Genomic DNA, 14,622 nt, shown 5'->3' on the forward strand with positions numbered 1-14,622 from the left:
TGAGGAGGTAGGAAGTTAAGGCATTTGAGCAATTATATATATATATACATACCCAGCATAGGAGCAGGACATACATACATACATACATACATACCCAGCATAGGAGCAGGACATGGAGAGGAAAGATTGTGAGCCTTTGAATTCATTGAGAACTGAAGGAAAATATATGGGGAGTTGATAGACAACAGCATTAACCTCAAAATAGAAGAAGCTGATGAGTGATGAACTCTCTTAGAGGGAGAGTTGCAGCTTAGCAGAGATACCCATATTTCCCCAGTCCTCACCACTCCCACCCCCCACCCCCCATTGAAGTTTACTGTCTGCTTGTCCCATCTTGATGTGAGGAAGGTTCCAATAGGAAAAAGGAGGGAAGGAAATAAGCATTTATATAATAGCTACTGTAAGCCAGAAACTGTGCTAAGTGCTTTACAGATATTATCTCATTTGATCAAGACAGGTGTTATTATTATTTCCTTTTTATAATTGTGGAGACTGAGGTAGAGAGAGGTCAAGAGGTCAAACCCAGGATTATAAAATCTCTAAAGTGTCTGAATCTAGATTTTAACTCGGATCTTTAAAACTCCAGGCCTAGTACTCTATCTAATTTGCCACCGAACTGCTTAAATATCAACTCTGCAAGTCATTAGAAAATCAAGAAAAAAGAGAATAATGGGAGTAGGGAGAGTAGAAATGATGGCATTCTAAAGACCTAGGTGATGAATCTGGAGATCCAATTCCCTTGGGACCTTTTTTTTTGCCAAATGTTAATACAACAAATTCCATGCTATGAACCAAAAAAAAAAAAAAAGATATTTGAGAGGCAGTATAACTAAATATATTGTCTTGCCCCATTAAAATGGAAGCTCCTTGGGAGCAGGGAATGTCTTATTTGCTTATATTTTGTATCCCCCAACACTTAACATAATAAGTTCTTAAGAAATCCTTTTATCAATCTGTTACTTTGTATCCCCAAATACTTAACATAATAAGTTCTTAAGAAATCCTTTTATCAATCTGTTACTTTGTATCCCCAAATACTTTACATAATAAGTTCTTAAGAACTCCTTTTCCCAATCTATTAATCAATCAGTCTATCACTTTATCTCTTGACCGGTCTTTACCCAACAGTCTAACACTTAGTGGATTAAAAATGGAAAGAATTTATAGTCCATCTGCCATACTTTACATGTAATGGAGGCTGAATTGGCCCATAAGGACTATCCTAAGGATTTTTTTTTTTTTTTTTTAACCAGAGCTACTGAGGAAATTTCAGTAGACTACAAAACCATGGTAGTTCTGTTGAAAGAACTTCCTGGTTGTTTCCTATTGGATATAAGCAGGGATTGATCTTCAGCAGGCATTCTTAATTTTTTTTTTTTTTGTAACATTTGGCAGTTCCAGGAAGCCTATGAACTTCTATACAGAATATTTTTAAATGCATAAAATAAGATTATAAAGAAAACAAATTATATTGAAAGACAGTTATTAAAATATTTTAAACAAGTCTGAGGACTCCAGATTAAGAACTCCTAATTCAGGGGGTTTCCTTGATGAGCTCAATTTAGTAAGCTTGTATAACACACATCTGATAAGCACCTACCTTAAAGATATGCCCATTGATCTGATGTTAAAAGGATGAAGGGAATCCTTAGTTAGATTTTGGAATTTAAGGCTGCCCCTTGATGAATTGGTTGGCCAGGACTCTCAGAAGAAGAGCTCATCTGTGAAAAGTCGCCCTTCTTTATAAAGAAGAGTAGACAGATCCTTCTTACTCCTTCCTTCTGCATACTTTTTTTCTTTTGTGTTTTCTTCCAAAGTTTAGCAAACTGTATATATAGAAGGGAGAATTTCTAGCTCACCCCCAACCATCTGGGAGCAGAAGCATATAGTTAATTCTTTAAATCTCCTAGCCAAGCCAATCACCTTAGAGACTCCCCAGTCAATGAAACCCTTCTTCTTAGATGCCCATCAATTGGGGAATGGCTAAATAAGTTATGGTACATGATTGTGATGGAGTGCTACTATGATGTGACAAGAAATGACAAACAGAATGGCTTCAGAAAAAAACTGGTAGTTACATCTGAAGGACCATGATGAAAAATGCTATAGACCCCCAAAGAGCAAACTGATGAACTCTGATTGCAAATTGAAATGTAATTTTTTTACTTTATTTTTTCTTGCTTTATTTTTACAATATGGCTAATATGGAAATATGCTTTGTATAATTTCATATATATATAAAATTGATATTATTTTGCTTGACTTCTCAATGCGTGGGAGAGGGACTAGGTGGAAGGAAAGAATTTGAAACTGAAAACATTTTAAATGAATGTCAAAAGTAAATAAATAATGAAGAATTTAAAATTGACTGGGGACAAAAAAAGGGAGAAACCTTTCCCCTTAGAGATGTCATGGGAAAGCTGCAAAAAAAGCCAGTTCATCTTGGAGTAGCTTCAGTTTTGAAAACATAATCAGCCTATTCAGGGTTAATCGTCTTTGTCCTCTTAACAATGGACATGTCCAAAAAGAGACTCACTGTCCCTGTAAGTTCACAGCATCCAATTCATCAGCTGTTCAACCCTTTCTTACACTTATATGAAGAAACTGAAACCCAAGAGACCACAAGACCTGGAAAGAATCTTAGAGGCAATCTAGATATACCCTCATTTTATAGATGAAAAACTGAAGCACCGAGAAACTGACAAGTCTAAGATCACACAGGAGATCATCCAGATAGGACAGCACAGACAGCCTTAGAACTCATGTCCAAATACAAACTCCACTGTATTCTAGAATAAAGTGATTTAGCAAAGGTCACTTAGGTAGTAAGAGATAGAGCTAGGGTTTGAACCCTAGTCTTGTCTCCACTATAGCATCCTGCTTCTCCATGAATTTATACAATTTTCAAAGTATTTTCTATTTATCTTAATCTCTGTCTTTCTTCTCCAATGAGACTTTGAGAATTATGTTTCTTTTATAATTTCTAAAGTGCCTAACTCTGCAGGTACACATTGTGTGCCCAGTAAGATATCTAAAATATTAACCCAGTAATTAATGCCCCGGTATCATTTAACCAATTAACATTAATTAGTTTTTACATGAGAAGATATAGCAAGAAGAGAAGTATGAAACGATTTCCTAAGCAGGCAGACTTCTATGTCACCTCAGTCTCTAGGATGGAAGTCCTAAGGCTAAGGAAGCATGCTCATTTGATGTGCCTGTTTTTGGAAAATTCCTGGAAACACGAGATGGAGGGACCTAGTCTCTTGTCGGAACTAGAGAAGATATTCTGACTATTTCTAGTCCATGAGGACAAAGACTTTTGGAGGTTGCTGAGCCAGCATTCAAAAGGGCTCTGGTCCCTTCAGAGAAGGATGAATTGCTTCAGGCATTTGCTCTTCAATTGTGCCTTTTCCCCAGCTCATAAGTGAAGGAGATTTGACTGTGTGTGACCTTGTTAGTTGAAATCCCGCACCAGTATTTGCCAGAAATCTGGTTGGGTAAGGTGCTTATGGCCTGTTTGGCCCAACCCAGCAGGGTATCCACTCGAAGAGGCCATGTTCTGCTGCAGCATAGAAAGGACTTGCCCAGGGAACATTCAAAAATTAACTTGATGGGGGTAAAGACATGGGAGATAGCAGGTACTTTTAGTTTGGGTCCACAACTTCAGGAACTGAGTTGGTATAGTGGAAAGCTTGCCTCTAGTTCACAGAATGTTTATTAATTTGTTTTGTTTTTATTAATTAGCTGATTAATGCCATTACTCCCACCATTGGTCACCAGATTGATCAAGGACACAGGGGAGATACTAACTCTAACCAGAAATTGATTTGAGGAAGAACACGTCATAATGGGCACTTGAACCAATAGGATTTAAAGACATCTCCCTAATAACTTTAGAACCATGAAGAGAAGACGCAGTTAAGCCTCAGTCTGGGGAACCTGGGCAAGTAAGAATTGGGATAAACACTCTGGGAGTCTAGAAAGGCTACAAAGGTATGGATAAAGGGCTAGTTGATCTCTCATATCTCATTTTGTAGATTTCTTTACTTGGATGCAAAAGTAGAGGGGCATAGTAATATCAAATGCCAAAGAAAAAGCATCATACTAAATGTTTGCAGAGATAGTAAAGATCGGGAACTGAAGGTATTCCAGACAAAAGGCATCAGAACAATTTAGCAAGTGAATTGGAAAAAAGGACCATAGAAATTATTTATTCCAATCCTTTTATCTTAAAGGAGAAGAATCTGAGACCCAGAGAAGTTATGATCTGTCCAAAACCACACAGGTAGTATAAGCCAATACTGTAATAATGATCTAGACCTACAGTCAGGAAAGTATAGATTCAAACACTTAAGCATTTCTGTAAACTCAGGTATCACTTAGCCTCGCTGTGCCTCAGTTACCTTGTCTGTGAAAAGAGTTTAGACTCAATGACTTCTAAGGCCTCTTTGATCTCTAAGTCTCTAGCCAGCCTCATCTATTCTTTGATGTTAGGAGAAGCATCAAGTCAGAACCTAAGAAACCTATTTTACAATCAGTGGCAGCTTCTATGAACACAACTCTATTCATTCTAGTATTTTTTTTATCATGTCTCACTCTTCAATAACCATTTTGGGGGGATTTCTTGCCAAAGATACTGGAGCAGTTTGCCCATCATGTCTGATTTTTCAGTGACCCCTTTTGGGGGGTTTTCTTGACAAAGATATTGGAATGGTTTGCCATTTCCTTCTCCAGTCATTTTACAAATGAGGAGACTGAGGCAAGCAGAGTTAAGTTACTTGCCTAGAATACACAGCCAGCAAGTGTCTGAGGACAAATTTGAATGCCGATCTTTCTGATCCTGGGCCCTGGTGCTCTATTACACCACCTATCTGTCCCTGTGTAATATTCCATCATGTATTTATTAGAATCATTATACCCATCCCCAAAGTATTACCACCTGGAAAATCAAAACTGTCTTAGTAATAGTATGACCACTTCATCTAACTGTTGAATCTGGGTACAGATAGAACTCAACAGCCAAAAGATAACTCTCTAAAACCAGGAGGATAAAAGAAGATTCAGGTTAGTGTCACAGGAAAGGTACTGGCTTTGGGACTTGGTTTGGGACCCCAGCTATCCTGCTTATTATCTATGTGACTTTGGGGAAAATAGTTCTTCTATCTGAGACTCAGTTTTTTTATCTGTAAAATGGGAGGATTAGGATAGATAATCTCAAAGGACTAGTCCTATCCTAAATCTATTAATCGTATGAAGTCAACTGGAAAGTTAAGCCACAAAACCATCTTTCTGTGTTCCACTTGGAGAATAATAAGCTATCCTTCAAAAATAAAGATGTTAATGGCACGTCCCCCACTCCTGTCCACTTCAGTTCAGACAGAACTTCGTCTTCAGGAAAGAAGCTTTATTGTTATTGTTGTCATTTTTATTGTTCATTTTTGGCTAACTCTGTGACCCTTTTTGGAGTTTTCTTGGCAAAGATATTATAGTGCTTTATCATTTCCTTCTCCACTAGATTAAAGCAAAGAACCCAGGGTCACACACCAGTGTCTAAAACAACATTTAAATTTAGATCTTTGACTCCCAGTCCAGTGTTCTATCCACTGGGCCACCTAGTTGTATCATAAGCCATTCCTACTCTAGGGTTTCTTTTTAGGTAGTTGCCCCAGGTTAAGACTGTGACTAGGAGACAGAGCAAAACTAGCTAGTATATGCAGGAAGCAAATCTATGGCTTTAGCCTTCTCTGGCCAATGATTAGAGGATAGAATTCCTAGTGACCCTAAACAAATAGAATATATACTAATCTTACCAGTATTTTTTTATTTATCAGGTTTGGAAAATAATTTTTAAAAAAAATTTGCTTCTCAGGAGGTGAGAGTATGAACTAAATGATTCCCTCCAGGTCCTTCCAGTCTTGGGAAACATGGTTCACCATCAATATAGGACCAGTCTTTGGTCTATGGTGGTGGGCAGAGGAAAAGAATAGAGTGATTCTACTCCCTCTGTTGGCCCCAGAAGAGCAAAGCACAAAGAATCACTTCGGGTCTTACATAAACAATGACTTTGGGTAGGGAAGAAGTAAAGGCAACAACTTTCAAGGGTACATTCCCGTGGTTTTTATTAATTCATTAAAATTTCCTCTTTGCCCCCATTCAATACAGATGTAGCTAGTCATCTGACTGCTTCGGGTAGTTCCAAAGTAGAATTTGGCACATCTGGGATATATATATATATATAGTGTGTGTGTGTGTGTGTGTGTGTATATATATATATATATTGGATATAGCCAATACATGAGATTTCTGTTGGCAGTTTTTCTTTTTGGCAATTTTGACCTCCCTCTTTGCTTCCTCTGTCTCTTTCCATTTCCCAATACACTCCTACACACTTCAAATGGACATCAACTATCTTCAAACATTCTTTCTTCATGTTATTCTCCAGTTCAAGAACTCACAATTGTTCTCTATTGCTTGTTAGATCAAGTTCAAAATTTTTACTTGGCATGTATTCCAACACATGGCCACATTCTGCTATCCCACTTTTATTTCCCATTATTTCCTCTCCTCCCAGCTAAGGTGATCTGCCCATCTCTTCACAGGGCACCACTCATGTTTTCTCAACTCTTTCATTCACATGTTCTTTTCTCTGTCTGTAATATTCTATCTATCTCCAATTTTCCAAACTCCACCCATCCTTCAAGGCTTACATCAGATCTTACTTCCTTTACAAATTCCTCTTCTATTGCTTCAGCCACCAACAAAACCTTCCTTTTCTGGTTTCTTGTGGCATTCTGTATCACCTAGGTGAGATCTTACTCATACATTGTCTTGTTTTGTTTCTTATGTAGTTCTAGCCAAGCTGGGAGGATAGAAATCCAACTTTGTACTTCTCTTATAAAACATACATACATAAAAAACATATTTATATAGTTTTACATAGAGACCTGTATATAGTTACTAAATATACAGAAGGCTCCATTTATACCTATTAGTTTGATTTATACTTCTTCCTATGTGATTGATAAATTAATTCTATCATCTCATCCACTGCTCAGCCTTACAAGGAGGGAAGAAAAGGCTGAAGGCCATAGCCAACATGGAAAGCAATGACCTACATCTCTTATCTTGGGTGAGTTCCATTCAGATAAATAGCATGGTATTATCAGGATCAAGAAGAAGTGTGGTGGGAAGTACATGAGGTGATGGGGGTGGGATGGGAGAGAAATGACTTAGAAGTCAGAGGATTACAAGATCTCTCAAAAAATTCTCTATTACTACTTCAACACTTTGGCCATGTCTCTGGTTCTCTCTTTATCTGTAAACCTAACATGATCTTGATTCACCAAAGTGAGGTGAATATGAAGTTTCAACTGTAACTAAATCTACAAAGAGAAGGAGAAATTGAACGTAGGAGCCAGAATCATCTTGAAAGAGTAAAGCACATTTAGCTATTGTGGTGAGGGAATGGGGTGTGTTGATTAATGCCCTATCTCTGTTAACTGAGAGCTGCCATGCATATCCATCAATCACCAGGTTTCAAAGAATGAGATACAATAAAACTCTGCTGAGCATAACTGAACATTTCTTTGATGGTTCAGAAGGTATTCCAAGCCTTTTTCAGGGCCTCAAGGTCATCTTTATGGATGGACATCAATTCTCATTGCATAGAACTACAGATGCAGAAGGTAGAGGAGATTGAACTGACCCTATGACATAGTCTTTAAGTAGCTTTTATGAATAAATCCCTGAAGCCTATTGAGCTAAATAGAGCTTTTAAAATTGGCATTCATCTCTGTTCCATAAAAGAGGAGGACAGAAACAAAAAAAAAAAAATTGTTGGTATTTGAGCTTGTTAGTTGTTTGGATTCCACAAAAATGAATTTTCTCTAAGTGCCTGGATCTTTCTCCATGCCTAAGTGTATATAAAAGACCAAAAACAAGCCAAAAACAAATAAACAAACAAAAAGCCAACAACAACAAACAATTGGGAGAAAACAATACCCAATACTTTTAGCTACCAGAATAAATTGTTCACATGCATTAGCCAAAAAAAAAAAAAAAAAAAAAAAATGCTCCAGAACTGAAGGTTGAGAAAGTAGAATCAACAAGGTCATTTATGATGTGGGATTTAGAGCTGAGAATTGGTGACATCATTTCCATCCTCATTTTCTTACCCAAGTTCTGTTTTCTAAGCAAAAATGACTGGATATAGTGAAGGTGGTAAAGACAAGCTTCTCGTCCAATGTAATACCTAGCACAGCTCACCACAAATAGTAATTGGTGAATAAAAGAATGAATCAATGTGAAAGATGCTCATACCCATTTGCAATTGTAATTAAATTCCTGTGTTCTATTCAGGGCCATGTAAGTCTCCAGTCACTAATTTGGACTCGGGAATGCTAAAGTCATCAGCACTGGATGCATTGGGAAGACTTAGAGCCCCTTTACATACCAGACCCTATCAACACAAAATTGTTGGTATTTGAGCTTTCCTAGTTGTTTGGATTCCAAATAAATGAGTTTCTTCTAACTGCTTGGATTCTACACTATTCATTTTGTAGCTTCTGTGCCTGTAAGAGAAAAAACAAACAAACAAATGGAAATACTGAAACCTATCAATACTAAATATCAAGGGCTAGCTTTATTTTAGTTAGGCAAAGTTGGCAGTCATTTATGGTATCCCTACATCCTAAAAATACCTACTCTATAAATCTACCCAGTAAAATTATTTTGTTGTACTAAATTCCTATTTCTCTAATAATTCTTTATTTAAAAGAGAGGCAGCATATAGCAGTGGGAGCAGCTAGGTGGCAAAATGGATAGAGTGAGGATTTGGATCAGGATCATCTCCCTGAGTTCAAGTTTGGGCTCAGACATTTACTAGATTTGTGAAGCTGAACAAGCCACTTAACTCTGTTTTCTTCCATTTCTTCCTCTATAAAATAAGTTGGAGAAGAAAAGGCAAAACATTCCAGTATCCCTGCCCAGAAAACACTAAATGGGATCACGAAGTGTTGGTCAAGAGTAAAAATGACTGAACAACACAGAGCAGTAGATTGAACACTGGACTTACAAAGAGACCTGGATTTAAGCTCATTCCCACATTAAATGATTCCACATACTTAGTAGTCCTGTGACCTTGAGCAAACCATTTACATTTTCTGGGCTTCAGTTTTCTCATCTACAAATTGAAGATTATATTTATAAATACCTGTTTTAGAGAAAAGTACTTTGTAAATTACTACTGAAATATGAGATACTGTAATTACAAAACCAAATCATCCTACTAGGGTACTCTTCAGTGACTTTATCAAGGCACTGAATACATGGGCAAAGAGAACAAAAAATAAATAATTTTGGAGCTTGGGATACTATCTTGGGAGGGCAAGCATGGGTGGAATATAGCAATGGGTATCATAGGTTTCTACATTGAATGTTTGTATGAAGAAAAGACAGAAAAGAAGAGGTTCAGAATTTTGTAGAAGTTTCATACTGCCTTTTTTCACTGGTCTTCAGAAAAGACCTCAAAACTGTGCATATATGTCCATAATGGCTCCCAGGCACCAGTGTCTGAGGAATGTGGGGCAATCAAAGGAGCCTAGGAGGCATGATAGTGAACAAATCATAAAGCAAAAAACAAACCGGGACTCAGTCAGGGAATATGGACTCTTCTTTGAAATTTGAGGCAAGTCTTTTCACATCTTTAAGACTCAGTTCCTTCATCTATAGAATGTGGGAATGGAACTTAATTCTGAATAGGGAATTCCAAATGCCATGAGGTTGAAAGAAGTAGGAACATAATAAAATTGTCATTTTTGGTTTTAAAAAAAGCATCAATCAATAGAAATAATGAAATACATTTTTTCATGAGTATATGACTGATGATAAACTTTGTAGAAAATCAATAAATGGCAGATACTTTAGAGTTCATTTACCAAGTGAAGATATATGAGGAAAGTCATATACCAAGTGAGAACTAGTTTTCCAATTTGTTTACTAGATCTCAATTTTCCTCAAATGTCCAAACAGAAGCCTTAAAATTAGTGGTTTCAATGTGTATTTAGAAATATAAATGGAGATAATAAAATTGTCATATTTTGGGAAAGAAGCAGCGACAGAGCTATAGGCATTATAACCCCATTTGACCCATCATGAGTTGGGGATGTGCCAATAGGGTGGTATTGGGGAAGAGACAGAGAAAGGCAGAGAAAGCAAAAGTCTGGGGTAAGAGATAACACAATCTATGCTTCCTCTTTCACCCCAGGCCCAGACATAGCTGCAGGATGGAGAGCAAAAGGCAAGCAATCTCAGGAAAGACATAACAGAGATAATGCAGTTATCAGAATTCTATTTGATAAAGGAAGAAAAACCAGCGGAGGAGTTAACAGCATGGAAGGGTTAGGGCCAATGTAGAGTATGCAGAATCTAGATTTGGATTTAATTAATACCTTAACTGGAAAAGGAGATTCAGGAGAAGTGGGATGGAGGTAGGTGAACAATTCACCAAGGATATTTTGCTATCAAATAGATTCACAAAGAAGGGCTAGGAAGAGAAATCATATGAATATCAGAATTGCCTCCTTGGATTATAGCAGCCCCCAAGGTTGGCCAGCTTTACAAACCAACTGAGCTAAAGAAGGTTCACCCCCTCCCAACCCTTGGCCCCTGCCCCAGGCAAAGCAAGGCTGGTTTCTTAGAAAGTGAATAACAGAAGCCGAATAAGGAAGTCCTTGACTGAATTATAGGTACTCTGTCTTGAATCCGTCACCAACTCCTTAGCACTAGGCAAATTGAAACCAGAGGAAGTGAGCCAATAGGGAAGCAATAATAGCAGTCATTCTAGACCCTGAGACCTGAGCAGGAACCACCGGAAGAAGGCCAAAAGCTGACAGATTTCCCTTTTCCCTTTCATTCAGAGAGAGGTGGAATTCTAACTTCCTTCTTAATAAGCAACCCCCCCTTTAAGGACCTGTTCATTTCCGAGAGTCACTGACAGGACTTTGTGATCTCACTGCTATTGGGGCAGCTACAGTATAGTAGAAAGATTAAATCAGAAGCAGCCCAAGACCAACAGTTACTGTGTGCCTTAATTACTGAGTGTGGACACAGCTATGTCACACTCCAACCTCAGTTTTCTGAGCAATTGGAAAACAAAAGGATTGGATTAAATGACTTTTTTCTCATTTGCAGACATCCAGATCTCAGTAAGAAATCCTGCCCTCAAATCAGGTACTTGTATTTTTATTTCTGGGGCCCTGTTAAAGTAGGTGCTTTGAGTAGGCTCCAGGTCACTAGAGGCGTGAGGTCATAAGGCAGCTAAGTAGCACACAGTGGGTAGAGGGTTGAGCCTGTGTCAGGAAGACCTGAATAGAAATCCAGCTTCAGACACCTACTAGCCTGTTTGACCCTGAGCAAAGCACTTAACCACTATCTGCCTAAGTTTCCCAAAATATAATAGAGGGCTAAATAATAGCATCTATCTCCTAGGGTCTCTTTGAGGATCAAGTAAAACAATACTTGTAAAACACTTAATAGAGTGCCTTGCATATTGTGGTCACTTAATTAACTCTTGTTTTCTTCATCTACCCCCAAAAGGAACTTCATTTTTACAGTCTTAATTTCTTATTTTCACCTCTAATAACTATTATATCTGCTCTTCACAATAATCTTACAAGAAAAATGGGGCAGGTACTATTATCATCGTGTTATTATTTTTTTAAAATAAAAAGGAATATATAGCCTATGGTTACACAAAATCAGAACAGAACTCATGTGTCTTGAAATTGCAGAATTCTTTTGATTATAGCACACTGACATTTTTCCAGGAAGTTGTCAATTAGATAAGTCCTGGTGCTTTCTTTTGTTTTTATATCAACAATGCCTAGTACAGTTTCTCTGAACATAGTAGACATTTAATAAATCCTGGTTGAATTGAAGTTATAAAATCATAAACTCATACAGAAGAAATCATAGAGTTCAATCTACTGCTCAGTGAAGAAATTTCTTCTGTAAGCTCTCTGATAATAGACATCCAGCTGCTCTGTTTGAACACTTCCCAGTGATGAGAAGCTCATTACTTTGGAAGGCAGTCTATCCTGACTTAATTATTAGAAAATTCTCCCATACTATATTGAACTGAAATCTGTCTCATTTTAACTTCCACCTATTGGTTGTAATCCTTCCCTCTGGAGCTACACAGAATAAATCTATTTCCTCTTACACATAACAATCCTTCAAATATTTGAAGACAGCTATCATGGCTCCCCAAAGTCTTTTCTTTTCCAGGATAAACATCCCTAGTTCCTTGAACTATTCTTCACATGATATGTTTTCCAGATCCCTTGCTGTTTTGATTACTTTTCTCTGGATGTATTGTAATTTGTCACTGCCCCTCTTTAAAGTATAGTACCCAGAAGAGAATACATTATTCTAGATGTATAGGACTGGAACACAAAGGGACTATTACTTCCTTTAATCTGGATATTATTCTATTAACACAGACTAAGATTACATTAGTTCTTTTAACAGTTCTGTCCCACTGCTGAAAGGCATTGTGGCTTAACTGATAGAGAGAGCTGACCTTATAGATGGGAAGACCATTGACTCAAATTCTCCCTCTATCACATCCTCACTGGGTGACCTTAGAAAAGTGAGCTAACTTCTGAGGGTCCCCAGGAAATTCTCTAGAACTATACATTGCAGAGAAAATACCCACTTTCATTGGCAAAAGGATATCTTCATTGGGAGTTCTCTAAACTTATTCAATAACTAATCTGGTCTAGTGTCTTGTTTGAATTTGTAACCAATAAATTCTTCCCCCCATCTTAAAAAAGACATGAATTCTCTAACCTGGTGTCTTCCCCTCCCCCCAGTCCTAGAATTGTTCTTGACTAAGACATGACTTCCTGGCCACCTAAGGCATCAAGTCAATACTTTTTAGTCTTGACAGATATCCCACAGCTATGTGAGTTATCACAACTGCTGACCTGATGGATTTCTATGTGAAGACCAGGGGATCTCTTTTTATCCAAACCACTGCTAGATACTTGCTGGATTTCCTTTCCATGCCATTGTTATATTTTGGTTTGGCTTGATTAAAGGTTATATGGTCTACAAATATTTCCTTTATTCCAATACCAAGCCTGAAGTCCTGATCTAATCTAAGTTGCCTAACTAGTAAATTGTCTAACTAGTAAATGTAAAAGTGACAATGAAATCTCAAGACCTAAGGTTTTTAATGGATGGGAAATCACAAAAGCATCTTGAACCTGAGGTAGTCTTAAGTGATAGTTCAAGTACTCTGCTTAAATATGTCTAGTTGGAATTTGTGCTTATTGCTTCTCATTTTGTGCCCTGATGCCAATTAGAATGAATCTAATGAACTCTTCCCCATGATTATCCTTCATAGACTTGTACTGTAAAGTCTTCTCTACAATAAATATCACTAGTTCCTTTAGTTAATAGTTATAGGACATTAATTCAAATCTCTCCATCAATCTGGCTATTCTTCTCTAGATGTACTATAGCTTATCAATGTCTATTAATATTCCACTCCCAGAATTAATAAAAGATTCTAGACAGCAAGGAGAATGAAGTGTTCCTTATAACTAAATGGAACAAGGGAACCAATGTGAAAACAAAGAAGAAAAAGATCTGAATAGACATGGGCGGGGAGAGGGTGACAGAAAATTGAAGGAGTGGAAGGATGAGTGTCTGAGGAAAAATGGAACAAGGACTAAACATTTGGAGCCACAGATTTCATGAAACAGGAGATATCTGTACCCTCTGAAATAGAACCAGTTGCTTGTTCTCCAAAGAGTGAGGTTGGAGAGCCATAGGTGCTCTCAGTGAGAGATCAGGCAGTTAGAAGTCAGATGAAAAAGAGACAAGAATGGTGGTTGCTCTCTATGCCCTGCTCAGGGGAGCTAAAGCCACTACTTGTAGACCTGAGAGTAACCCCAAAGAGGTCTGCTTGGTTCTACTGCCTCCCTTGGGTGCAGAGAATCTCCCCAAACTTGCCAGACGAGATGACTATTACCCATTTAGGATGATTCATGTGGGCATAAACGCCACTGCCAGAAGGAACCTAGAAAGCATTGGTAAAGAATATGAAAGCTTGGAGAAGAAACTGAAGACCTCAGGGGCACTGCTATTCCTGAAGGAACGGATTCTGAAAGGAAAGGCAGATTTGGGGAAATGATAGTTGGCTGAGGCATCTGGAAAGAAGATTGGGATCTCTGAACTTCAGCTTAAAATACAGACATGGCAGACTCATTGATGGATTGTACCCAACAACTGAGAAGAATACATTTACTTCAAATCCTGCAAATCTAATCAAAAGATCTTTAATCTGCAAAGGAGAAATGAAAGATTATCTAGGTTTATCCACTGAGCTAGGTACCACTGAGAATAGCCTCAATGAATGAGGATATTTACCAAAAACAACAAGCATTTATTAAGCACCCACTATGTGCCTGTCACTGTGTTAGGATTATAAAAAAGCAAAAATAGCCCTTGATCTCAAAGAGCTCACATCCTGATGGGGCACACAAAATGCAAACAACTACTTTTTTGTTGGTGACATATAGAAATGCCGATAATTTATGTGGAGTCATTTTA

The 14,622-nt window shown here is 37.7% G+C and overlaps 1 long non-coding RNA gene across 1 annotated transcript; it reads left to right on the forward strand.

Moving 5' to 3' along the window:
- The first annotated feature begins 7,056 nt into the window (after window positions 1-7,056).
- Window positions 7,057-8,533, forward strand: LOC127557957 (uncharacterized). Its single transcript, XR_007952679.1, has 2 exons — window positions 7,057-7,132; window positions 8,362-8,533. It is a non-coding gene; the product is annotated as an uncharacterized LOC127557957 (long non-coding RNA).
- The last annotated feature ends 6,089 nt before the right edge of the window (window positions 8,534-14,622 follow it).

Source organism: Antechinus flavipes, chromosome 3 (genome assembly GCF_016432865.1).
Source record: "Antechinus flavipes isolate AdamAnt ecotype Samford, QLD, Australia chromosome 3, AdamAnt_v2, whole genome shotgun sequence".
Lineage (NCBI taxonomy): Eukaryota > Metazoa > Chordata > Mammalia > Dasyuromorphia > Dasyuridae > Antechinus > Antechinus flavipes.